At 47.3% G+C, this 16830-nt stretch overlaps 1 protein-coding gene across 1 annotated transcript in view; it reads left to right on the top strand.

Annotated features, from left to right (window-relative positions):
• The first annotated feature begins 456 nt into the window (after positions 1-456).
• TBXA2R (thromboxane A2 receptor) overlaps positions 457-16830 on the top strand; it is a 28326-nt gene continuing 11952 nt past the window's right edge. The window contains exon 1 of the mRNA XM_060275312.1: positions 457-540. The gene's annotated coding sequence lies outside the window, so the exon portion shown is untranslated. The remainder of the gene's footprint in view (positions 541-16830) is intronic.

Raw genomic sequence — 16830 nt, 5'->3', positions numbered from 1 at the left:
AGTCTGCGGGCAGGGAGGGTCTCATCCTGCGTACCAGATGGAGCTGGGAGACAGCCACCCTGGACACAGAAGTGACCTGCGCCTCCATGGACAGCTGTGAGTCCAAAATGACTGTGGCCCTTGGGGTCCAGGCGCTGTCCACTAGCATTCTGGGATGGATCACATCTCCAAGGCCTTTTCCCAAAAAGACACCGGTCCAAAGAAGTTCTCCCGTTTTTCCCTCCAGGAGAAAATCTCTCTCTCTCTCTCTCTCTCTCTCTCTCTCTCTCTCTCTCTCTCTCTCTCTCTCTCTCTTTCTCTCTCTCTCTCTCTCTCTCTCTCTCTCTCTCTCTCTCTGTGCAATCTTTTCCCTGAAAAGGGATGAGCCATCCAGCCCCTTCTCTCTAGGTCCCTCCCTTTTTCCTACCCACTTCTCAAAAAAAAAAAAAAAAGCAGCTAGCCTTGCTTTTTCTCAGAAGCAGCAGAGAGACGAAGTGGAGCTGCCTCCTCGCTGCCTCCTCAGGGTTAGCACCCAACTTCTGAGAACTTGGCCTGAAAAGGGTATGTAGCCCAAGTAATTGTTCTAAGGGTGATGGTGATGTTTTTTATAGCCTTGTTTCTGCAGCTGCTGGTGGTTCTTTTGCAAACCTGATGGGTTGTTTGTTTTTTGTTTTTAAGCAAAGGCTTGTTGGAGCACATCCTCCAGCCGGAAAAAGAAGCGGTTTTATTTCAAGGCACAAGAAGGGGAAGCGAGGCTCCAGGAGAGATAAAGAAAGAGGGTGAGGGAGAGATGAGGAGAAGGAGGAACTGGAGAGGAGAGAAAGATGGGCATTGGAGAGGAAAGGGGATGGGGGGAGAAGAGAAGAGAAGAGAAGAGAAGAGAAGAGAAGAGAAGAGAAGAGAAGAGAAGAGAAGAGGGAGGGAAGAGTATTGAAGAAAGTGGGAGGGTGAGGGAAGGAAAAAAAGAAAAGGAAGGAAGGAAGGAAGGAAGGAAGAAAGGAAGGACGGGAGAGATGGGCATTGAAGAGGAAAGGGGATGGGGGGAGAAGAGAAGAGAAGAGGGAGGGAAGGGTATTGAAGAAAGTGGGAGGGTGAGGGAAGGAAGAAAAGAAAAGGAAGGAAGGAGGGAGAGGGAGAGGGAGAGGGAGGGAGGGAGGGAGGGAGATGGGCATTGAAGAGGAAAGGGGGAGGGAAGGAAGGAAGGAAGGAAGGAAGGAAGGAAGGAAGGAAGGAAGGAAGGAAGGAAGGAAGGAAGGAAGGAAGGAAGGAAGGAAAGGGAAGGCGTGTTCTCACCGAGAAGCCCTCATTTTGCCTACTTAGGGTCTGACAGTTGCTATGGGCAAGGGAGAGAGGCACTCTGCACGCGATCAGAGGCACAAAGTGCTTCAAATGCTCTTGTAGAGAGGCAGGACAAAGGTGTAAGATGAAAGAATGGAGAACTGAACACCCTCTCCTGTCATTCAAGATACATCCTTTCGATTGGGGGGGGGGCATTTGATGTGTGTTCCCACTCACTTTGATCCCTGTTTACTCAAAATTAAACATCCAAGTTTGTGTCTCTTGCTGCCTCCTGCGGGAGCAAGGCCCTCACTTTACCTATCCTTAAAATGGGTGTATATACTGTATATATATGTATATAATTTATCATTTTCAGTTTTAAAACAATCATATAAATCATTGAATTTAATACATTCAACTTCCCTCCCCTCCTCCTTCTTGTATGGTTCATTTCATTTTCCTTTTTGCATATTCTAATTAATCCTTTGTATTCCCCCTTTCCTGATTCTAGTTATACAGTAACCGCTCGGTTACTTCTAATCCTGCTAACGTCTAAAAGTTGTTTGCAATAATTTTTCAAACATGCTACGAATCCCCCCTCCCCCCGGTTCTTTTTCTTTTAAGAATTATTTATTCCTGATCTGGTTTATCTATCTTTTCTTTTATCCATCCTGAATCTCCCAAGATTGGGTTTCCTTGAATGCCGGCACCGAGTTCTGGTATGACACTGAGAGTTGTCAGTCCAGAACATTGCCATTATGGGTAGTAATGATTGACAGCTGCTTGACTCCCACTCATTTGTCTGATCTGCTTTCTAATCTCGAACGAGAACGCTATCAATGCTTGCGAGTCACGATGGCTGTATATTGCCTTCAGGCTCTGATACAGCATGCTTGTAAAAAAAACAAAAAACCATTATTATACTGAACTCTCTTTGTTTTCGTTTTTCCCCCAGTTTCAATTTCATTTATTTAAATAGATCAAATACAATGCTTTGGTGGTGTTTCCTGCTTGGCAGGGGGTTGGACTGGATGGCCCTTGTGGTCTCTTCATAGAATCCTAGAGTTGGAAGAGACCACAAGGGCCATCCAGTCCAACCCCCTGCCGAGCAGAAAACACAATGAAAGCATTTTTGACATATGCCTGTCAAGCTTCTGCTTAAAGACCTCCAAAGGAGACTCCACCACACTCCTTGGTAGCAAATTCCACTGCCGAACAGCTCTTACTGTCAGGAAGTTCTTCCTAATGTTTAGGTGGAATCTTCTTTCTTGAAGTTTGATTCCATTGCTCCGTGTCCACTTCTCTGGAGCAGCAGAAAGCAACCTTTCTTCCTCCCTCTATATGACATCCTTTCATATATTTGAACATGGCTATCATATCGCCCCTTAACCTTCTCTTTTCCAGGCTAAACATGCCCAGCTCCCTTAGCCGTTCCTCATAAGGCATCGTTTCCAGGCCTTTGACCATTTTGGTTGCCCTCTTCTGGACACGTTCCAGCTTGTCAGTATCCTTCTTCCAACTCTATGATTCTACACACACAAAAAAAGAGGGAGAGATACATTTCATCAAAGGGGAATTGACTTCTTCCCCCTTTTCTGCAGCAAGCTATATTGTTAACACTTATCACTGCTGCACCCCTAATTTTAATCTTCTTCTATATCATTATTTTATACTCCCTGCAGTGGCTTAGCGTGGGTTGCTGGTGCCCCGGGGAAGGGCAAGTGTTGAGCCACTCTGGTGGACTGGGCGGCTGGGGTGGGGGCGCACGGCCGGGGGCACACATGGAGCCCATTGGGAGGGTGAACGGAGCCCGCCTCCAACAGACACCCCCCCGCCGGCTGACTCCACACACCGGCCCGCTAGACAGGGTTCGAATCCCTGCACTCTGCTGTGAAGCTCATGGCAATGTGTGACCTGGGGGGGGGCCAGGCGCTGCGTCTTCCGGCCTAGCCTGCCCCGCAGGGTCGTTGTGGGGACTCAACAAGGAAGGAGAGAACCTTGAACTCTTTGCGTTTGAATAAACACAATCAGGGCCGTATTTAGGTTTGATGGGGCCCTAAGCTACTGAAGGTAACGGGGCACTTTCTGTGTCCAGCTGTCCTTTGTCAACAATAAATTGTCGCTGTTTTTTGTGTTGAATCTATGCTATATGGTAATTTATGGACCTCATAAGTATCTCAAGCCATTTGCACATGCAGAATGTATATATAGAAAGGAGCAAACCAGTGATATTTTAGGGAACTGGCTAGCAGGCGGGGCCCATGACTTACATCACAGTAGCCTGCACAACACAAAACACTGTTGCTGTAGGTAGGTTTTGGTTTATTTGGTTTTTATCTTATATTTTGGAAATATTTTTTCCCTTAAAAAATTTTTGGGGCCCCCAAGAGAGTGGGGCCCTAAGCTATAGCTTGTCAATCGGGCACTGAACACAATCGATAAATAAATGCAAGAGATCAATAAACAAACGGATAAATGCGAGAAGCAAGCAAGTGAATCTAAGCTTTCCATTCCCTGCATCCTCAGATCTCTGCTCTCTTTCAGGATTCGAAACGCGCTTTTCCTCCTCCCTCCTCCTCCTCTTTCCTTCCTTTCACCTCTGCAATATGGACAGTAAAAAAACCCAAAAAAACCCCTATTCCCCCGTTGCGCCGAAAGAAATGTTCCTTGTGTGTCAGTTCAGCTTTCCAGTCTCCAAATATTTGGACGCTCCTTTCAGCCGTCACTTAGCCTGGAACTAAACATTTCGATTCTTTTTGGCAGCAATAAATCTTCCTCCCCTCTTCAAGTGCTTAGGCTGAGCGTTCTTGAGAGGGTGCCATACAGTTCTGAAAGATGCGTGGTACATGTGGGTTCAGAAGCAGCCAGGGAATAAATAAAAAAGCCCAGTCAATTCCCAGGGTCTGGGTGCAGAGGAAGGACGGCAGAATCTGTCCCTAGTTTCTCGCGCGTCCACAAAGAACGCCATGAACCGAGATTACTGAATCAATCACTGTCTTATTTTCAAAACATGCCATGGCCAACTACGAGAGAAAACACCAACAATCTAGCAAACGGCATCAGTCCTGGGAGATTGCATGAAACTGAAAATAAAAAGCTAGGATGGTTGCGATGATGAAATCCTAGCGCTCCTCTGAGCCAATATTATTTATTGCTCCGACATGAAGCCTCTCCGTGCCGGCCTCTGCGGAGCATGCGAGGTCCAGCACATACGGGGAGGGATTTCGGTTGGTCACCGAGATTTCATGATGCAGCAAAGTTATCTCCCCAAACAGGGGTGGAGGGCGAGACTTGATGGAATTCATGGCGAAACATGAGATAAGAAGATTCCTGCTGGATTGGGCCAGTGCGTAACTTCCAACATTTATCCGATTAAAATAGGCACGTCCTATTCCATCAAGATACATAGAGAGTAAGATACATAAGATACATAGACAGTATCTTAAAAAGCAGAGACATCACCTTGCCTACAAAGGTCTGTATAGTTAAAGCTATGGTTTTCCCAGTAGTGATGTATGTTTAATGTTTGATTATTTTATTTCATTTTTCTGTTGTAAGCCGCCCAGAGTGGCTGGGGAAACCCAGCCAGATGGGCAGGGTATAAATAATAAATTATTATTATTATTATTATTATTATTATTATTATTATTATTATTATTATTGAAGTGAGAGCTGGACCATAAAGAATTGATGCTTTTGAATTATGGTGCTGGAGGAGACTCTTGAGAGTCCCATGGACTGCAAGAAGATCAAACCTCTCCATTCTGAAGGAAATCAGCCCTGAGCGCTCACTGGAAGGACAGATCCTGAAGCTGAGGCTCCAAGACTTTGGCCACCTCATGAGAAGAGAAGACTCCCTGGAAAAGACCCTGATGTTGGGAAAGATGGAGGGCACTAGGAGAAGGGGACGACAGAGGACGAGATGGTTGGACAGTGTTCTTGAAGCTACGAACATGAGCTTGACCAAACTGCGGGAGGCAGTGGAAGACAGGAGGGCCTGGCGTGCTCTGGTCCATGGGGTCACGAAGAGTCGGACACGACTAAACGACTAAACAACAACAACATTCCATCATCATCATCATACAGTGGTACCTCGGTTTTTGAACGTCTCGGAAGTCGAACATTTCGCCGAAAACCTGGAAGTAAATGCTTCCGTTTTCAAACAGAAGTTGAACGGCTTTCTGCTGCGTGTACCTGTTATTTCCCCCTCAGTTTTCTGCAGGCTGTCCTTTGCGCCTCGGTTTCGGAAGTCGAAGGGTCTTCCAGAATGGATTATGTTCAAATACCGAGGAATCCACTGTATAATTATAATACTGTTATCATTTATACCCTGTGCATCTGACTGGGTTGCCCCAGCCACTCTGGGAGGCTTCCAACCTATATAAAAACATAATGAAACATTAAACATTAAAAAAAAAACCTTTCCTATACAGGGCTGCCTTCGGATGTCTTCTAAAGGTTACTTATCTCCTTGGCTCAGGGGGGGGGGGTCACATAATTCCGTACCCTCCAACATTTCTCTAATGAAAATAGGGACATCTTAAGGAAAAGCTCCCTGGAAGGACAGATCATGAAGCTGAGGCTCCAATACTTTGGCCACCTCATGAGAAGAGAAGAATCCTTGGAAAAGACCCTGATGTTGGGAAAGATTGAGGGCACTAGGAGAAGGGGACGACAGAGGACGAGATAGTTGGACAGTGTTCTCGAAGCTACCAACATGGGTCTGACCAAACTGCGGGAGGCGGTGCAGGACAGGAGTGCCTGGCGTGCTATGGTCCATGGGGTCACGAAGAGTCGGACACGACTAAACGACTAAACAACAACAAAGGAAAAGCGGGACATTTTGGGATCAAAACAGAAACCGGGGCGGCTTCTGTAAATCTGGGACTGTCCCGGGAAACACTGGGAGGGTCTTCCAATTTCCCATCTTGTCGAGCATCCTGTTGTTGTTTTTGTTTAAATTTGCATACCACTCTTCAGCCAAAAGTCACAGGGTGGTTCGCAACATAAAATTACAAGCAGAAGGCAAAAGCAAACCAAGAACCCACAAACACATTTATAAGGCCATTGAATGCTAAGCAACCCAAGGCCTGGTTGTTAGAGGAACATTTTTGCCTGGCGCCTAAAGATATGTGAGGAAGGTGCCAGGAGAACCTCTCTAGGGAGAACATCGTGCAAACAGGGAGCCACTTCAAAAAAGGCCCCGTTCTCTTGTTGCCGCCTCACACAGAGGAGGGACATGAAGGAAGGACTCAGAAGTTCATATGGGAAGAGGCGGTCTTTGAGGTATTGCGGTCCTGAGCCGTTTAAGGCTTTATAGGTCTAAACCAGCTATTTGAATTGGGTCCCGGAAACTAATCGGCAGCCAGGGCAGCCAAGCCAGGATCGGTGCAATAGGCTCAAGCCGCCTTGCGCTGGTGAGCAACCTGTCTGCCGAATTCTGCAGCGGCTGAAGTTTCCGAACCGTCTTCAGAGGCAGCCCTATGTTTGTTGTTGTTGTTTAGTCGTGTCCGACTCTTTGTGACCCCATGGACCATAGCATGCCAGGCACTCCTGTCTTGCACTGTCTCCCGCAGTTTGGTCAAACTCATGTTCGTAGCTTCGAGAACACTGTCCAACCATCTCATCCTCTGTCATCCCCTTCTCCTGGTGCCCTCAATCTTTCCCAACATCAGGGTCTTTTCCAGGGAGTCTTCTCTTCTCATGAGGTGGCCAAAGTCTTGGAGCCTCAGCTTCACGATCTGTCCTTCCAGTGAGCACTCAGGGCTGATTTCCTTCAGAATGGATAGGTTTGATCTTATTGCAGTCCATGGGACTCTCAAGAGTCTCCTCCAGCACCATAATTCAAAAGCATCCATTCTTCGGCGATCAGCCTTCTTTATGGTCCCTATGTTTAACACATTGCAATAATCTCATCATAAATAGGTACCCCTGCAGCGGGAAGGTAAATGGCGTTTCCATGAGCTCTGGTTTCTGTCACGGTGTCCCATTGCGCCAGAATCGGTTTAGTCCTGCTGGCCAAATGACCCGGAAAGCGGTTTGCGGACAAACGCCGTCTCCCTCGGCCTAAAAGCAAGATGAGCGCCGCAAACCCATAGTTGCCTTTGACTGGGCTTAACCGTCCAGGGGTCCTTTACCTTTTTACCTTTTACCTTTACCTTACTGAGGAAGAAAGGTGAAGGGAAGGAGGCAGATCACAGGGTGCATATCACAAAGGGTGCATATCACAAAGGGTACTGAGGCTGCTCTCAGTGTGGGTCAGGAAGAAGTCCCCAAATCCCTGCAGCGTCTGTGGGCACCATGCTTTGCAGTGTGCCAGAGTTATCTCTCCTTCCCAGAGCTTTTCCCTTGTATGGCTTGGTAAACGGAGACCCACACGCTATCATCCTCTTGCTGCTCGCTGACATTCTTTTCTAATGACCCAGGGGTCGTGACCCGAGTTGTTCCCAGGATCTGGGAAAGGGGCGACGAGGAGCCGTCATCCTCTTCCACCCGGTGCACAAACCGTTTCTGGAATCTGCGATGCGCCAAGACGGGCCAGTGTTTTACGGGACGTCGGTAGGGGATTTAGATGAAATGCCACGGGTGGGGTTTTTTCTCTGCCAAAGGCCGTCAGTTAGGACTGCGCCATGGAGCCTCCATATACAGGAGCAGTCTTGCTGCAAATTAGCAGCAGTGTGCATTCATGCCCAGGGAGGGGGGGTGCGTTTGAATTTAAACGTTTTGGAACCATTAGACTGGCCACTAGATGGGCTTTGGGTCTGATTCCGTGAAGTAAGTGTGTGTGTGTGTGTGTGTGTGTGTGTGTGTGTGTGTATGTGTATGAATGACAGGGTAAGTCTGTCTTCATGATATATAAGGTACCTACATTCTGCATGGATTGGTTGCATGGCAACATGTGCTAATGGCTTTAGTAAGTAAAGTACAGGTGAAACTCAGAAAATTAGAATATCGTCAAAAAGTGCATTTATTTCAGTAATGCAATTTAAAAGGTGAAACCAATATATGAGATAGATGCGTGGCATGCAAAGCAATATATGCCAAGCCTTTATTTGTTGTAATTGTAATCATTTGTCGTTAGGCAGGTCAATTATAAATGGAATGCAATGAATGAAATGTAATAGCGGTGTTTATTTTTGTATTATTGTAACTATTTGCTTTATTGGGGGACCCAGGTGGCGCTGTGGTTAAACCACTGAGCCTAGGGTTTGCTGATCAGAAGGTCGGCTGTTCGAATCCCCGCGACGGGGTGAGCTCCTGTTGCTTGGTCCCAGCTCCTGCCAACCTAGCAGTTCGAAAGCACGTCAAAGTGCAAGTAGATAAATAGGAACCGCTATAGCGGAAGGTAAACGGCGTTTCCATGTGCTGCTCTGGTTTGCCAGAAGCGTCTTTGTCATGCTGGCCGCATGACCTGGAAGCTATACGCCGGCTCCCTCGGCCAATAATGCGAGATGAGCGCGCAGCCCCAGAGTAAAGTAATAAATTTTCTTTATTACTGTGGAATTTCCAAAAGAAAGCATTTGTAAAAAAGAAAAGAAAAAGAAAAATAGTAAGTTGCATTACTGAAATAAATGCACTTTTCAACGATATTCTAATTTTCCGAGTTTCACCAGTAAAGTAAAGTAAAGTAAAGTAAAGTAAAGTAAAGTAAAGTAAAGTGAAGTGAAGTGAAGTAAAGTAAGGGACCCCTGGAAGGTTAAGTCCAGCCAAAGGCGGCTATGGGGTTGCAGCGCTCATCTCGCTTTCAGGCAAGGGAGCTGGTCACGTGGCCAGCAGGACTAAACCGCTTCTGGCGCAACGGGACACCATGTTGGAAAGCAGAGCGCACGAAAACACTGTTTACCGTCCTGCGGGAGCGGTACCTATTTATCTACTTGCACTTTGACGTTTTCAGACTGCTAGGTTGGCAGGAGCTGGGACAGAGCAACGGGAGCTCATCCCGTCGCTGCGGGGATTTGAACGGCCGACCTACCTTCCGATCGGCAAGCCCAAAAGGCTCAGTGGTTTAGACCACAGCGCCACACCTGTGCTGTAACAACAGCAGCTAGGGTTCTATATGTGCAGAAATGGAAATTCCAGCAAAAGAAGAATGGATAAGTCAGCTACAGGGCTGTGCAGAACTGGCAAAATTAGCAGCAAAATTAAGAGAATCTAATTTGGACCCTGAGTGGCGCTGTGGGTTAAACCACAGAGTCTAGGGCTTGCTGATCAGAAGGTTGGCGGTTCGAATCCCTGCAATGGGGTGAGCTCCCGTTGCTCAGTCCCAGCTCCTGCCCACCTAGCAGCTCGAAAGCACCTCAAAGTGCAAGTAGATAAATAGGGACCGCTCCGGCGGGAAGGTAAACGGTGTTTCCGTGCGCTGCTCTGGTTCACCAGAAGCAGCTTTGTCATGCTGGCCACATGACCCGGAAGCTGTCTGCGGACAAACGCCGGATCCCTCGGCCAATAACACGAGATGAGCGCCGCAACCCCTGAGTCGGACACGAATGGACCTGATGGTCAGGGGCCCCTTTACCTTAATTTGGACCCTGCAGGTCATCCAGTCCAACCCCCTGCAATGCAGGAATCTGCAATGCTAAAGCATCAATGACAGATGTCCGTCCGACCTCTGCTTAAAATCCTCCAAGGAAGGAGAGTCCACAATTTGCGATTATCCTCTCTCAATAGGATGCCCAACCAACCAAGTGTCCATAAATAAAGGAGTGGAGCTGCCAAACTAATATTAAGGCCGTGAAGACGATGTGCAGAAAGGAAGGCAGCAGCTATTGACACTGAGGAGGGTGGAAGGGCGAAATTCGCAGCCCGTTTTTTGCCTCTTTGCTTCACAAGGTCCGTTCCCAGGCTGGCTTGCCTGTGTTGGCATTGCAAGGCAAAACAAAACAGCAAATTCCTTCCCTCCAGCGAATCCCATCCGAGGATCTCTGAGCTGAGGGGTTTATTTTTAATTTCTGCTAATGGCAGGGAGTTGTGGATGGAAAAGGAGGAAAGTTGGAAGCAGTTTTTGCTTGGGGGGGGGAACCTTCAGAGGACTCACAGAGAGCCAAGGGGACATTCCTTTGGCATGAGTACCTGGGGGTGTTGGGATGCAGATAAATCGATAACTCCACCCTGCCTTCCTAGCAAGACAATCAAGGGGGAGACAGAAAGCTCGAGACAAAAATGGAGCGATGAACGAAGAAGTCAAAGCAAAACCCGGGAATTAACGGGGTTTCAGCTAGCAGGCACCAGCCATCAATTCCCATTAAAGGCAGCAATACCCATTCAGCGCCTTTTGCGGAAATATCGGCAGCTGTTAGCCCAGTGACCCCATCCCCTCCAACATTTCTCCGATAGAAACAGGGATGTCCTATTCCGTAATGACAATAATTTGACTATTAGGAGACAGAGAGGGAGATAGGATAGTCATCTCCAAATCAAATATCTCAAGGGCTGTCCCATGGAGGATGGAGCAAGCTTGTTTTCTCCTGCTCTGGAAGGTAGGACTCGAACCCGTGGCTCCAAGCTCCAAGAAAGGAGACTCCAATAAAATGTCAAGAAAACATTTCTGACAATAAGAGCTGTTCGACAGTGGGATGGAAGGTGACGGAATCTCCTTCCTTGGTGGTTTTTAAGCAGGACTTTGATAGCCGTCTGTCCTGGATGCTTTAGCTGAGATTCCTGCATTGTGGGGGGGTTGGACTAGATGAGCCCTGGGGGTCCCTTTCATCTCTACTGTTCTCCGATTCTATGATTTATACCCCATCCATCCAACTGGGTCGTCCCAGCCACTCTGGGTTGCTTCCAACATACTTCAAAACAATAAAAACTTAAAACATTTTTAATAAAAAAACTTCCCTATAAAGGACTGCTTTCAGATGGCTCAGGGGTTTCATAACTCCATCCCCTCCAATATTTATCTGATGAAAATAGGGACGTCCTTTTCCATCCCCTCCAACATTTCTCCCATGAAAATAGAGACGTCCTATTCCATCCCCTCCAACATTTCTCCCATGAAAATAGGGACGTCCTATTCCATCCCCTCCAACATTTCTCCTGTGAAAATAGGGATGTCCCAAGGAAAAGTGGGGCATTCCGGGTCCCGGGATCAAATAAGAAACTGGAATGGCTCCTGTAAATCGTGGACTGTCCCTGGAAAGTAGGGTTCCCTTTTACAAGACGACACCACAGGGTGGAGAATGTTTTGCATCTCGAGTTGGGGTTTTGAGAACCGTAGAAAGAGAGCCTGTCCAGGAGCAGGCTTGGGTGGGGTTTCCTGGGAAGTTGGCAACCTGGCCAGCTTCTGAGTTCTCCTGGCTGCCGGAGGATGTCTGTCTGCCTTTTCAGTTGAGCTCTGTAGACCTTCCCCAAGGCATGTTCCTACAAGCCCCCAAAACAGGAATTTAAGTAGTGTCCTCAGCCCTCGCCTCCTCTGTCTCTTCCGGGCTTCAATATCCACCGACTCCAAATGCTACTTTTTGGCTGGGTGAGGGATGCCTTGGCGCGGTCATAAATTGCCCAGGACAGAATCTTCTGCATAAATCGATTCTTGCGTACAGCAATTGGGTATGTTTTTAAGGTGGGATGCAATGGCTGCCTTCAGATATCTGGAAGGAGGCAGGGCAAATTTATTTCTTCTCTCTTTTCTCCCCAGGGTGGTGGTGGTGGTGGAAGGAGATCAGGCCCATTCATCTGAATGGGTCTACTCTAAGTAGGACGCGGTGCACAGGGGGAAGGGCAGCAGTACAGTGGCGGAGGTGCTGGGTTCGATTCCTGTCACCTCCAGGTAAGGCTTGGGTCTGAACCCTCGTACAGCTGTTGCCAGTCAGTGCTGCCAACACTGAGATTGATGTACCAGCTGTCTGGCATAGTGCAAAGCTTGGTTCCTATTTTAAAACTTACCTTTTGGGCGGGGGCATGAGGACTAGAAACTTACGCCATCCTACATTGTTTTGGATTGGCCGTGGAAATGTTGACTACGCGCTTTGCAATGGAAGGGGATGTGTAGGGCTGTCAAAATGGGCCTTCTTTAACCTGTCCCTCCCCAAAAAGGTTGCTGAATTCTGACCCCCCATCTTCATCCTTAAAGTGGAATGACGCAGGGTCTGAAAACTGAATGACTTGAATCCAGTGGTTTCTAGCCCATGTGCAGAATGCAGGAGGTATTTAGGTAAAGGTAAAGGGGCCCCTGACCATTAGGTCCAGTCACGGATGACTCTGGGGTTGCGGTGCTCATCTCGCTTTACCGGCCGAGGGAGCTGGCGTACAGCTTCCGGGTCATGTGGCCAGCATGACTAAGCCGCTTCTGGCGAAACAGAGCAGCGCATGGAAACGCCGTTTACCTTCCCGCTGGAGTGGTACCTATTTCTCTACTTGCACTTTGAGGTGCTTTTGAACTGCTAGGTTGCCAGGAGCAGGGACCGAGCAATGGGAGCTCACCCTGTTGCGGGGATTCGAACCGCCGACCTTCTGATCGTCAAGCCCTAGGCTCAGTGGTTTAGACCACAGCGCCACCCGCATCCCAGGATGCAGTATAAAACAGCCCGACCGGGAAAATCAGAGCTCAAGAAGACAATAAATTTAACAAAGAATGAGGAAGTTTTAGACGTTGCCTTAAAAAAAACACTGTAAACAATAAAAAGCATTGGCAGGGTTTTTAAAAAGTGCTTGCAATGTAGTGAGAACTATGGAAAGAACTGAGTTTTAAGAAAATTTGGAGAATATTATACGATGCAGCTGGAAAAGACTATCTAGGGAAACCATGCAGGGAAGTTCTGGGATTGAGAGAATCCTGTGTGTAGAATGATTATGATTTATGTGTGATGATCATTGATAAAAGTAATAAAAAAAAATGGAACAGTATGAAACATCCATGGGTTCCCTGAGACTTGTAGTTTGTTAATTTCCCCGTCCGAGCTGCCATTTTATTTATTTTCAACATCTCCTGCCTTCCCTCCAAGCAACTCGAAGTGGCAAGCATAATTCTCCTCCTCCCCATTTTAATCCCCACAACAACCTTGTGAGGCAGGTTAGGCAGAGCTACCGGCTAGAGGGCACCCAGTGAGCTCGAGTTGGGGGGGGATTCGAACTCGGGTCTCTTCCCAGGTCCTGGCCCGAGACTCTAACCACTGTACCGCGCTGCCTCTCGGAGTTCTCCTCAAAGAGGGATGGTGTTCTTCAACCGCCCTGGGTCATTCCAGCCCCCCCCCCATGGGTGTTAAGAAACCTCTGTGGGGTTTCTGGCATTCCTAGCCTTTCCCAGATGTGACATTTTTTTTCTGAGGAAAAAGGCAAGGTCCTCTTTTCCAGACCGTTTTCGGTTGCGGCGTCCCAGGAGGGCCGCCAGCGATGGGGATTGATGGGGTGTGCGTTGGTCCTCCCCCTCGAGCATCTCACCAGGCCAAATTCCAGCCCCCTCCGTGACTTATTAGCTGCTGTCTTAGCCTCTGGGAGACTTGTGCGATCATCTCCCTGTCTCTTGGCCCGTGGCCTCATTCCAGCTCTCCAGACCAAGTCCTCCCTTGCAAGGAAGACGCTAGGAAGGGCTTTGAGTCATTTCAAAATGATTTCAGAATTTCAATTTGCAAATGTGCTTGCTTCCCTTCCCTTCCCTTCCCTTCCCTCCTTCCCTTTCCTCTTCAATGCCCATCTCTCTCTCCTTCATTCTTTCCTTCCTTCTTTCCTTCCTTCCTTTCCTCCCCCATCCCGTTTTCTCTCCAGTGCCCACCTCTCACTCTCCTTCCTTCCTTCCTTCCTTCCTTCCTTCCTTCCTTCCTTCCTTCCTTCCTTCCTTCCTTCCCCTTTCCTCTTCATTGTCCATCTGTCTGTCTGTCTGTCTGTCTGTCTGTCTGTCTGTCTGTCTGTCTGTCTGTCTGTCTGTCTGTCTTTTCTTCCTTCCTTCCCTCCCCCATCCCTTCCTCCTCTTCAATGCCCATCTCTCTCTCTCTCTCTCTCTCTCTCTCTCTCTCTCTCTCTCTCTCTCTCTCTCTCTCTCTCTCTCTCTCTCTCTCTCTCCTTCCTTCCTTCCTTCCTTCCTTCCTTCCTTCCTTCCTTCCTTCCTTCCTTCCTTCCTTCCCTCCCTCCCTCCCTCCCTCCCTCCCTCCCTCCCCACTCCCTTTCCTCTTCAATGCCCATCTCTCCCCTTTCTTTCTTTCTTTCTTTCTTTCTTTCTTTCTTTCTTTCTTTCTTTCTTTCTTTCTTTTTACCAACTTCTCAGACTGGGAATTGCCTTCTAGTAAGACGGACCAACTAACTCACAGTGTTTATCAATACAGGTATAATTCACCCTTAAACTACAAGTGATATTCCAATACTACTAATGATTTTAACTGTTTACAATGGTCTTTAAGATAAGTTACAAATTTTCCCCATTCCTCATAAAAAATGTGGTCTTCCTGATTTCTGATTCTTCCATTTTTGCCATTTTGCCATAATTCATCCACTTGATCTGCCATTCTTCTCGGCTTGGGACTTTATCTTCTTTCCATCTCTGGACCAATAACATCCTCGCAACCGTGGTCACATACATAAATAGTATTTAATGCTCCCTTGGGATTTTGGCACCTAAAATTCCTAAAAAGAAAAATTCAGGGTGTTTTTTTAAAAAAAGCAATGGTTATTTTAAGCATTTTTTTCAACTCATTATATATCATTTCCCAAAATCCTTTTACCACCTTACAATTCCACCACATACGATAGAGCAATACAGTGGTACCTTGGTTTATGAACACAATTGGTTCCGGAAGTCTGTTCATAAACTGAAGCGTTCATAAACTGAAGCGAACGTTCCCATTGAAAGTAATGGAAAGTGGATTAATCCGTTCCAGACGGGTCCGCGGAGTGCTCAACCTGAAGCGTACTTAACCCGAAGCATGGGTGTAATTGGTTCCGGAAGTCTGTTCATAAACTGAAGCGTTCATAAACTGAAGCGAACTTTCCCATTGAAAGTAATGGAAAGTGAATTAATCCGTTCCAGATGGGTCCGCGGCATTCGTAAACCGAAAATTCGTAAACCGAGGTGTTCATAAACCGAGGTTCCACTGTATTGTTGTTTGGTCGATGTTCGCCTTCCTGGCGCCTCTCAGGCTCACAGCAGATCTCTATTTTATTTGTGAAAATATTGCTGTTTTTTTTTTAAAAAAAGTATCAAAGAAGTTTCACAATCACGGTATGCAGTGCTTTTTTCTCTGCAGGGGGACGCATACTCCTAAACGTTTTGTGAATCTTTGTACTTTTGTCCATTTACTGTATTTATTTTCCCCAATTTGAACTATAAAATGGCGGTTTTCTTGAGTCAAAATGAGAGTACCCCCTAAACATTTTTTAAGGGAAAAAAAAAGCACTGACGGTACGTAAAAAAACATGCCGTTGAAACCGTAAGGAAGTTAAAAACCAAAGGCTTAGAAAAGAATTAACAGACTTTTCTCTCCGGCTTCATTGAAAACCCTTGATGAGATGTTCAACAAACCAAAGTGGATTCCTCAAATACCATTAGACGCCACTTAGAGGCCCCAGGGATCTGCGGCCACAATTTGTAATGGCTTTTAAGGCCTGGAGTGGGACGCGGGTGGTGCTGTGGTCTAAACCACAGAGCCTAGGGCTTGCCGATCAGAAGGTCAGCTGTTCGAATCCCCGCGACGGGGTGAGCTCCCGTTGCTCGGTCCCAGTTCCTGCCAACCTAGCAGTTCGAAAGCACGTCAAAGTGCAAATAGATAAATAGGGACCGCTACAGCGGGAAGGTAAACGGCGTTTCCGTGCGCTGCTCTGGTTTCGCCAAAAGCGGCTTAGTCATGCTGGCCACATGACCTGGAAGTTGTACGCCGGCTTCCTTGGCCAATAATGCAAAATGAGCGCCGCAACCCCAGAGTCAGTCACGACTGGACCTAATGGTCAGGGGTCCCTTCACCTTTACCTTTTAAGGCCTGGGGGAAAGAATTTTTTTTAAAAAAACAAGCCCCTCCCCTTTTCCTCAGCCCAGGCATTAATTCATTAGTTGGAGACAGGTGACTGGAAGTGGAACTGATGTGTTTAGAAAATAATTTAATTTTCCTATTATTATTATTGTTGTTGTTGTTGTTGTTGTTTAGTCTTTTAGTCGTGTCCGACTCTTCGTGACCCCATGGACCATAGCACGCCAGGCACTCCTGTCTTGCACTGCCTCCCGCAGTTTGGTCAAATTCATGTTCGTAGCTTCGAGAACACTGTCCAACCATCTTGTCCTCTGACGTCCCCTTCTCCTAGTGCCCTCAATCTTTCCCAACATCAGGGTCTTTTCCAAGGATTCTTCTCTTCTCATGCAGTGGCCAAAGTATTGGAGCCTCAGCTTCACGATCTGTCCTTCCAGGGAGCACTCAGGGCTGATTTCCTTAAGAATGGATAGGTTTGATCTTCTAGCAGTCCATGGGACTCTCAAGAGTCTCCTCCAGCACCATAATTCAAAAGCATCAATTCTTCGGCGATCAGCCTTCTTTATGGTCCAGCTCTCACTTCCATACATCACTACTGGGAAAACCATAGCTTTAACTATACGGACCTTTGTCGGCAAGGTGATGTCTCTGCTTTTTAAGATGCTGTCTAGGTTTGTCATTGCTTTTCTCC

Source organism: Zootoca vivipara, chromosome 6, assembly GCF_963506605.1.
Source record: "Zootoca vivipara chromosome 6, rZooViv1.1, whole genome shotgun sequence".
NCBI lineage: Eukaryota > Metazoa > Chordata > Lepidosauria > Squamata > Lacertidae > Zootoca > Zootoca vivipara.
The sequence above is the reverse complement of the archived record's forward strand: the minus strand, read 5'-3'. Positions and strand labels throughout refer to the sequence as shown.